The sequence below is a fragment of the Marmota marmota genome, unplaced genomic scaffold, assembly GCF_001458135.2.
Source record: "Marmota marmota marmota unplaced genomic scaffold, marMar, whole genome shotgun sequence".
Lineage (NCBI taxonomy): Eukaryota > Metazoa > Chordata > Mammalia > Rodentia > Sciuridae > Marmota > Marmota marmota.
In genome coordinates this window covers 986,121-996,874 of record NW_026003526.1, presented here as the reverse complement: position 1 = coordinate 996,874, position 10,754 = coordinate 986,121, and positions in this window count along the sequence as shown.

Genomic DNA, 10,754 nt, shown 5'->3' with positions numbered 1-10,754 from the left:
TTCTTCCCTCTGTCCTCCCCTCCTCCCTCCTTCCCTGTCCTTCCTGTCCCCTCTCTGTCTCTCTCTTTCTCTGATGCTATTTGCTATTCATCAGCCGCAGAGCTGATATGAATGCACAAGATGGATTCCTCCAAATGGCTTTTCCCTAAGAGATGATAGATTGCTTTTCTCCGTCAGTGCAAACCAGAAATTGAAACAGATGAGGCATGTCTGCAACACCCTCACGGCAGAGCATTCTGGACAAACTTGGAGTCACACTCATGGTCCATGGCTGGAGGGGAGGCTGGGTCAGCTCTGCAGGTGTGAGGAGGTGCAGGGCTCTCTCCTTGAAGCCTCCTGCCAGCTCCAGGGGCTGTGAGTTTGCTTTTGCAAGTCCTTCCCCAAGTATCCGCTGTCTAGCCCTTCAGAGATGAGTGACAGGTGGCTTCAGTGGATTCAGGGAAGACTACCAGGAGAGGAAGGGGAAAACCTCAGCCTCACTGGAAAACCAACAAGACAATACATTTTGCAGACTGTGGACTGAAAACATTTGCATCATTGCAGATACAAAGTCTGCTTTTGTCGGGTGGAATGAGATACTCCATGTCCACCCCCACGAATTCAGCAGGAGTGAAAGGGACTGTCCAAGCCCTCACAATAAACTCATCAGTGTCTCAGACTGGGATCCCAAAAGGGTCTTCAGCGTCTGCAGTACGTGGAGTTACCATTGTGGCCACTTCCTGCTTCTCTGAAATCAACCAGTAGAGCTCTGAGACCCCTGTGCTGGCCAAAGAAACCCAGGTTTGCCATTAACTCGATCTTAGTGGTTCCTGTTCTCTCCTGTAGCGAAGACCCCATGCCAGAGCCAATACAGCCCCACAGGAGTAATAGCTACAGTCTGGTGATGGTTACTTCTCATTCATAGAAAGTTCAGTCCATAGTTGTGGGTGGTACATTGGTGGGGGGGGCTCCTCCCATCCTGAGACACCTCCATTCTTAAGGAGCAAGAACGGAGTGATGAGGCCATAGATCTGGCCTTGACGTGCTGTGTGTCCCAGCTGCTCACCTTGCTCAGCGAGAGATGCTCACAACTGCAAGGCAGGCTGCCAAGAGAGGTTCGCTGTGTGCTCAGGAAGAGCGGGAAACAGGTTTGATCCACCTAATAGCTCAATGGCCACCTCCAGCCTCTGCTTCTGCAGTCTTTATAAAAAACCATGCATGATGTCTACTAGGTTAGCTAAGGGGTGGGTCAGACTTTCAGAGAGCAGCCTCCCTGCTGCCCGGGTCATGCTGAGAGTTGGGGGAAGGCCCTGGAGAAGAGGAGACCTACAGTGTTAGGAATGTCAAGATCTGCAGCGGCCCTTCCTGGGTGGGGTGCAGAGGGGCTACCCGCACCCCCATCATTATTGCAGTGACCTGCCATTACAAGAGCCTTTACTGTAGTCTGTGTGGCGATGGTTTCTTTGCATTTTTGTGGTCTTGGCTGTTGATTTTGCTGTTTCACCTGCCAAAGTGGGAAGACAGGAGTGCTGTGCCTCATGGAGAGGACACAGAGAAGCTCCATTGGGATCCGAGTCAGAGTGAGGTCGGCCAGTTCAGAGCTGGTGAATCAGCAGTGTGGATTCATAAGTTCTCCTGAAGCAGAAGCACAGCGAACGAGGTGGTGTGTTGATTGAGGGATGGAAGCTTTGTGATAAGAGGCTTGCGGGAAAGATCCCTGTATCTCCCCTAGAGAGAAAGAAAATGGTCCAGGAGTTGATGGGAAGGAGATCCTGTGGGGGTGGGGGGGTGGCATTGTTAGAATAAGCAAGTTCAAGTCAAAGGTCAAGTAGGCGAGGCCTTGCATATGGTAATGAGCCTGATTTGTCCATCTCACAATAGACACATATTTAATACTATGTTGTACACAATAAATACATACAATTATTTCTTCTCAATGAAGAATCCATTTAAAAAATAAGGAAAACAAACACTAAATGATATAAAGAATTGGAAAGAAAAGAAAAGCTTTTATAGCTCTCCCCGTAACAAGAATCGACTTCTGCTTTGGGAAATAGTGGGCCAAATTATTCCTAGCGTCTCCACCTTCTCTGCCCTTTTGTGATTAGTGGCCCACGGTTCGAGGGTGGATTCATATCCTGTCCAATGTACTGGCTGTTATTTCAGAGATGGTTAAACAAGAACTCTAATGACACAGCTATGAAACCCGCTATTTCCAGGTTTGCACGAGGTAGCGGGCCTTTTCTCTGCTGCTTGGGATATTTACGGTGCTTGGTCTCTTGACGTTTTTACGACGCCGTGACTCATATTTTATAGCTGTTTTACTGGGCTAATTTTCCATGCTGCATCTCGCTGATCTGTCCCAGACACCCTGCAAGTTAGCTCCCTGCTCCGCCCCCGGGTGACACACTGCACCTGTCCATCATCCTGAAGCCTCTGAGGACCATAAGCTTCCCAGGGCCTGGAAGTTTCTCTTCTAGCATAACGAGCAGGAGGAGAGGGAGCTCCCTTCCCTTTAACATTTCCAACTGTCCTAACAGCTATAAAGAGGCCCCATAAAATCAATGGGGTAAATGTTAAATGAGGCACCAGGTCTCCACCATGATAAATTAACACGACCAAATTAATAGCCTCCCCTTCCTGTAAAGGTCTGCCAGATCTCCCTGTGACGTGGGCTGCCTGGAGCAGGACCTCCTTGTCAGTCAGGGAAGAACAAGGGATCGCGGCATTTGGTTCTAAGCCTATCTCTGGATTTGAGACTGGTGAGACCACATGTACCTCAACAACCCCAACCTCAATGAGCTCATTTATTATATTTTATTTCTGTTGGTACTAGGGGTGGAACCCAGGGGTGCTTTACCACTGCTAAATCCCCAGGCCTTTATTTATTTATTTAAAAAATTTTGAGACAGTGTCTCCCTAAGGCTGAGGCTGGCCTGGAACTTCCCATCCTCCTGCCTCAGCCTCCTGTGTTGCTGGGATGACAGGTGAGGTGTGTACCCCTGCACCCAGCTGAGTTCATTTATTTTTAAACCACACTTGGGGCTGAACTTGGAAAACAGCTTTCTGCAAATCAAACAGGTCTGGCTTCTTCTGTGGAAGAGCTTGCACCCCCTTCTCTTGGTCTCAAATCCTTACAATGGAGCTGGGTAAGTGGTGACGTTATCCTTCTAGGAGGGGCACGTGAAGTCTGAACTGAGCATACTCTAACCCAAGCCTCCAAATGAGCTTGGGACAGGGTTTTTTTCCTGTATTTTCTGGCTTTTGGAGGTATAACTGGGAGGAGCTGGGCACCTTGCGGATGGGACCTTTCCCATGAGTGTCTGTTAGAGTGCCCCACCCCCATCACAGCAGGAGAGAGGAGGGTGAGGGGAGGCAGAACTCGTCCAATCTTATTCCAAACTTAGGTCTCGTTTCAGGCAACCTCCTAGAGGAGGCAAAGGAGGAACAACTCCCCTTCCTCCTCACTATGGCCCCCAAGCGCACCTTCACCTGCTTAATTCAGTCCCTTGTTAGCTGATTTCATTGCACTGTCATTTACTGAGTAGAGTCCCCAAGGTATGAGTCTACGTGGCCTGTGTGTCAGGAAGAGTTTGCTCCATCTCCTTCCTATCTATCTATCTATCTATCTACCTATCTATCACCTGTCTATCACCTGCCTTCCCATCTCCTGTTCTATCTCTGTCTTTCATTCTGGGTTTGAAGTGCACATTTTCAGACTCCCTAATCAACTTAACACAGATGTGCCTCGACCTGAGCTGGTCACATCCTGATAACCCCGTCATCAGTGGGAAACGTCATCCATGTTAACAGGGGCTTTAATGCACCCAACCCACGGAGTGTCAGAGCTTGGCAGCCCAGCTCAGGGTAGAGTGTGGGTTGTGTGCCCCTGGGGTAGGTGGCCAGCTGGGAGCGGTGGCTTGCCACCATGGCCCGGCAGAGCAAAAGCACTAGCCCAGGAAGAGATCAAAATTCAAAATGCAAAGCACAGTTTCCCCCCAACGCCGGTTGCTCTCCCGCGGTCATAAGTTGAACACTCATCAGGTAGACACTCCCTGAGCTCATTTCTAGGCCTGTTCAGCCTCATGTCATGAGAGGAGCCTCACTGATTCTGACTAACCTCTGGGCACACACGGGCACTCTATCGATACGTCATTCTGTCTGCGCCTTTCTGTTGGAGGTGACTCTGGGCCCATGGGACCATGCAGGACAGTGTGGGCAGAAGCAGTCCTCAGCTCTCCTTTGCTGGGTGCTGTGTGCACCGAGGTCTTCTTTACTTCTCATCTCCTTGGTCTTCCCTGGAACTGACTTTTCCAGCCGATCCTGGGGAGCTAGCACCCTGCCTGGAATTCTCACAGGGCCATTTTTCTCTGCCCTCTAGAGCCAGGTGACCTGAGGAGCTTATGGCAGCCAGAAAGGGAAAGGGGACCCAGGTCTCTTCTCAAACACCGGGAGTCCTGCCACCATCACCACTCAGAACCAAGTCGGGAGGGCAGGACGGGCAGATCAGCACCTGCACGCCCCCCGGGGCACCTTGCACCCTCCAGACCACGGCTTGTTAACCCAGGGGACCTGGAAGGGCTCCTTCTGTTAGGACAACTACTTTGTTTGCCTATTATTCAGTTCAGAACTCAAATCCCAAGGTTTAAGGAGCCCAGGGTCTTGTGATTACAAACCTTTAAAGCCGTAGCTTCCATAGTGGACTGGTAATGGTCTGGACCCACCTGGGGGTTTGAAGACTGAAATGCCCAAGCTTCTAGGGTTGCAGGAGAGTTCAGGGACGAGGAAGAGTGGGAAAACACACAACTAGTGTGACTGCCCACCCCCATCCCGGTGCACAGTGCCTCTAGAGACTGCAAGTTTGTGGGTGGTGAAATGTGGCTTTTACAGACCTCCCCCGACCTTCTTCGCGGTCTAAGCACCCAGTTGTTTCTGCTCCACTGACTTCGTGTAGTTCCCGCCAGGGCAGGAGGGACGTAGAAGATGATCTATCAACCTGGAGGGAGGAACCCCAAGCCACTCCCAGGAAATCAACCGGGCGTAATTAAATACGCCCCTTTTTCCCTCAGCAAATGTAATCTTAAAATATTTACTTGGAGCAAATACATTTAAATGCATTTTCTGCTAAAGTTAAATCAATTCATTAAAACTTACTTAAGAAACTAGCAGTGCAAAATCTGTGCCTCCTGCACACCAGAGGTGCCTCTGCACCCTAACAGGACAGTGTGCAGGACATGCCAGTGAGCCAGCACCAGGTGTTCACCTGGACGTGAAAGGAGGGCGGGGCTCACTCAGTGGAAGGAAGAAGGACCAGAATTCCCCCCATCTCCTTAGGAGACGAGTGGGCCGCACTCAGGGGCCATGTCTGTGGTGGTACCTGAAGCCCGGCCCACTGGGGCCATCTCCTATGTGTCTATCTTGTGAGAGGCTCTGGTGCGAATCCTGGAGCCCAGCATTCAGAGCCCCAGGAGGGAGACTGTGATCTTGTCTTGTGCTGTCCACACGTCTGTCATTCATTGTGTCTCGTGCTGTCCCAGAGACGCCCTCACAACCCTGTGCCATAGTCTTACTGATCCCCTGCCCTTGAAGTCAGGGGGAGATGGCCCCTGGGACAGAGACCCCTTCACCGTGGTGGGCTAAGCCTTTTCACATAAGTTGACTCAGACAATCCCGAGGCAGCCCCTTTGAGAGCAAAGCGGGAAAGATCCCCAAGGCTTTGGGGGTGCGGGGACAGCTGAAATCCACGCCTGTGTGCTCAGCTCAAGGCCAAGTGAGTGGGAGTGCCCCGGGGACCGCTGGAGGAAGTCTCTGTTTCCAGAATATTCCTCAGGGAGTCCTTTGGCAGCTGAGAGGCGGGAGTCAGTACAGCAGCCCTCTGCTCAGCTTTGCGGCAGGGCTAGGTAGGGCAGGACCAGGATATCCCCTGTGCCCATGCTGCATTTACTCCAAGGCTGCTGCTTTTGCCCCAGGGCTGCCGTGCTCCCCACGTGTGGCTGTTCTGGAGGTTGAGCACACCCCTGGCCACCAGCGTCTGTGGTGTGGCACTCTCCCCTGCTCTCCACAGTGCCCCAGTAGGCACACTTCTACTTTTGTCCTTTTCATTGTTTGTACAGATGTTTTTTGTGGGATTATCTATAAGTCTAATTGTGAGGTCAGAGAATATGACAGTTTGGAATGTGTGCATATATTTTGAAATATGTTCATATAGCTGTGTATATGTGAATGCATGATACATATACATACCTACCAGAAGAACGTGTTCCTAAACAACCCAACGTGTGTGTCTGTGTATGTGTGTGTCTGTGTGTGTGTGTGTGTGAGATGACCACTGCCATTCTTACTACCAGGTAATTAGCATCTTCTGAGTCCCGTCTCCAGTACCTTCCTGCACACTCTGGTAAGAAATTACTAGTTCAGGTCCTTGCTGCTGTTTTGACTGCACAGTGACCAATGCCCTTGGTCTCCGTGAGGTTCATGTGTCCCCTGCCCCTGTCATCTGCAGTGCCTGGCACGTTCTCATACCTCTGTCCACGGGTGCCCTCCCCTCCCCATGTGATGGGCCCCTGTGCATTTCCCTCTCTCTGCCCACCTGCCCATGTGGCCCTCGCCTCCTGCTCATCTTCTTCATCTCCCAGAGTGATCTGTGCCCCCGGGCATGCACTCATCTCTGCAGCAGATCCTCTTTGACTGGACTTTTAGGGCACACCAGGCTCAGGGCACTGCAGGCAGGGTGTGTACAGGGCAGGCATATACCTCTGTACCACGAACTGCCACTGACCCTTCCAGTGGCTTCCGGTGAGTGAGCTTCTTGCTTAGGGCAGCTTGTGCTGGACTTCTATCACCAGAAGAACCTGCCACCACGTTTGTCCTGCCTCCTGTCCTCCAGCCAACAGTCATGTGGTGTGTGGCTTTGTGTTTCATAACAGATGACTGAAACAGGGCAGAGCTGTTACTAACCGCTGCCCATGCAGCAGGTCTACCGTGCATGGCCTGCGTCTTCCCCAGTGACAGGCAGCTTCGGGGTCTCAGCCGTTCTCGTGTTAATCAGCGTCCACCACGCCCTTCCCACACAGCATGGCCACGCAGGCGTGCCACGCTCTGCCCAGGCCGGGGTGCTTCTGCAGCACAGACACGGCCTTCCTGAGGGTCCCGGTGGGAGGCAGCTTCTCCCAGGCTAGACAGAGACATGGCAGCAGAGCCACGGTGTGGAGCCCAAACCAACCCCACGAGGAGGTGACCAAACAGCGTGGAGATGCTCCTGGGAAACGGGCTGGAAATAGGTCCAGCCAGGCGCAGGCTGGAAGGAAGCTTGGGTCTGCCTTGAAAATACCTTCCAACCTTCCCTGGTGGAAGGACACACGGGAGGTGGCTGAGAGCTAGTTGGACGCCACCCGGGGGAACCTCCACTTACTAGTGATGAGTCAGGAAGGCCACCTGACCTGAGGCCGCTTCCCTCTGGCCGAGGAGTCACAAACGCTCGACTCACAGCCTTTGAAGCCCGGCCACGGTGGCACTGGAGCAGATCAGATGGCACAGCCTCATGAGTATTCTGACTCACACGCTCACATGTATTTTAATAAATACATGGCCTTGAACGTTACTCAGGTAGTTTTATTTTGTATCATACATTTTAACCAAAATTCTTTAAATGATTTAGTTAGAATGAAAAAGACAGCAATCAGGCCGTTTACCTCTTCTGATTTTCCCACTCAGCCGTACCTTAAATTACTCCAATATTTTTCATCCACCACAGAAATAAATAAAAGGTTGCATCTAGCATTTAGGTCACGTTGAGATTTTCTGTCTCAATAAAAATGGTAGTTGTCTAAGAAATCCTTCCAGGCAATTATAAATATGTCAAAATAAAGTAAAAGCGTGGCACTGGAGACTGCACCTGAGGTAATCATTGGAAAGCAGCCGTAAGTGTTCTGTACCTGTGATTAAACACCCCTTCGCCACGCACACTCCCACGGATGAGCTAAAGCTGACCTGGCCTTGGTCCCATTTTGAGAAACTCATTAGTGAAGAAAGGCATTTTTTTTTCCTCAGCAAAGTTTTCAAGGAGATCGGAAATGAAAAATAGCAGTAATGTTTTTATAATATAAGTTTGGCTTCCACGGAAAGATGAGAGAGGGAAATCCCTCCTAGCCTCAGGATGTGCCAGTCCAGTCTGTGGAATGCTGGGGTTTTAGGTGGAAGATTTATGGAGGTCAGAAGAACTGGGAGAATTTAAACCGGCATTAATAAGAAAACTTTCAATGTGGTAAATTTCCATACAGAGAATGGACAGGAGCCTCCAGATACAGGAGGCTCGACTTTCAAAGGTCTGCATTCCTGGCTGGTGCTGGATTTTCCTAGTAAGGGTGGGTTCTTCGTGTGCTATGTGGGGATTGGCCCGTCCAGGGGGTTCCAAGGGAACTGGACCACTTTAGAGGAAGATAGACACGTTGTGGTTAGGGTGACCACCTCTCTGCCACTACCCAGAACCGAGGGTCCAATGACAAAGTCAAGAAAGTTCTGGACCAGCTGGGGTGGTTGGGCAGCCCGTCTCAACCCTTGGGAAGCCTCCTGGGGCCAGAGCACCAAGCGCAGGCAGGTTACCCTCAGGCCTCCCCACCTGGGAGCACTTGGGAGAGCTGCCAGGATCGACTGGGGGCCAGGGGATATCCTCACTCTGGACGGACCGAGCTCCAGGGATCTGGAGAGTTCATGGCCCTGGGAGGAAGAGGCCCCTAAACAGAGCCAGATTTGATTTACTGCCAAACCAGATGGATGGAGCAAAGTTATACAAGATGACATTAAGATAAACAAAGAAATGTGACATGAACTGCCCTTTAGCACATGGTACACTTATTGTTAAAATAAGTGCTGAATTAGTTTAAGTGGGGAGAGGAGAAATACACATCTCTGCAAAGACTACTTAGAGGATGAAATGGAGGGCATGTGCCTGGTCCATCCCAATTCCTCCTCCCTGTGTCAAATGGCCCTGGGACCAACACAAGTAATTTAGACGCTTGTTCCAGAAAATGCCCACTCCTGAAAGATTAAACTGTGAACCTGCTAAACGGTTTTCTTATCAGGACCAACAGCTTGCTCAGTGGGACTTGCTACAAGATCTCCCATCACTGTGCCTCCCATCTAAAGCCTGAGGGGAGGAACAGGCTTCTCTCTGGACCCCAGGATCGCCGATCTGCACACCCTTGGTTCTCAGTGAGACCCGAGCTGGAACAGCAAGGAGCTTTCCTCTGATGACCTTTCTCATGCCTCAACAGGGCCAGGCCCCAGCAGAAAGGATTCCCACATTCTGAAGCCTAAATTCCCATCCATCCAGCCCCGGTATCTGACCTAAGCTCCTTGGAGACACACAGAGAACTTCAGTCCCTAAGAGAAGTGCCCTCACACGTCACTGGGTAGCCCCTTTTCCTGGACCTGTGATGGACAGACTGGGGCTAAAGCAAAGAGTGTCAAGTGATACCTTCAGATCATAAACTGGTGACGTGTGGTGACGTGGACATCCACATTCAACCTGAAAAGACCCTTCCTTTAGCAGCCCCAGAGAGGCCTCAGGGGCTCTGAGATTCTCAGAGGGTCACTGAGCCTCATAAGTGAGACACCTTTCCTCAAAAGGCCCAGAAAAGGCCAGTGGAAACCTGGAGGCAAGACCCTGCAATAAGGATCTGCATAGATCTTGCTTCTGTGGACCAGTGTCAGGTCCCGCTGGGCTTCCCGAGTTCCCGGCCTGCACAGCAGGTGTGTGGACAGCCCAAGAGCCTGCCTTGGGCCCAATCCCCAGGAGCACCCTGCCCTGCAAGGCCCACCTCCAGGCAGCCCAGGTGCAAATCCTGTAAGCACTGGCCTGATGGCCCTTCCTGAAGCTCCTTTAGAGATGTCCTTCCTCACTGCAGAAGTCCAGGGTGCTAGCTCTGCTTGGTCAGTTCATCTTTCTGCCAGTCCTCCAGGTGATCGGACAGCAGGGAGGCCGTATTCCTGGGGTTCACAGTCACTCATGTGCTCTCAGAGAGCGGTGTTAGGGAAGGAGGAGGAGCAGCTGTCTCCTGGCGTCTCTGATACCTGGACACCAGCAGCAGTGAGCGTGGACATCTAGAAATCAGGTGAAGTCAGTAAAGCCACGCAGTGGGAAATCTGCATCAGGTATTTTCTTTTCATTTGGCTGGAATTTGGGGGCAGAAAAAAATCTCACTGGGTTCAGCTGCTTCATAGAGATATTTCTCGTGAATAACTGGCTTTATTTTTATTTTGAAGCTACAAAAATTAACCCCTGTTTTTAGAATAACAGGACAAGGACATTTATAAAGGCGAATTTACTAGGAATTACATAAGAACCTGGAAGTCATTTTTCTCTGGGTAGACCAGCGGCTTTGAATTCTTTTCTATTTATATGCAAATGTCAGATTCCAGAGGAGCTTGCTTTTTATTTATTTATTTATTTATTTTTACAATACTGAAATCATATTTACTTCACAAAGTTCAGATGAGCAGAATCCCGATTTGAGAGCAAGGCTGCTGTTCCGAGATCCGGTTTAGAAAATCCATTTCTGCATCCAAATGTGCTCTTTCAGTCTGCACAGAGCCCACATTACTCATCTTAATTTTCCTACGTATATAAATTACTCTGTTTTTTTTTCCACGAGGAAATGATGATTTATTGATTTTTAAAGTCAGCGGTGAATTTTCAAAGAAGCACCAGCCGCCTAGAGTGCAGAAGCTCAGCTGGCCCTCTGGCTCTGCAGCCCTGCCCCCCCTCCCCCTCCTCC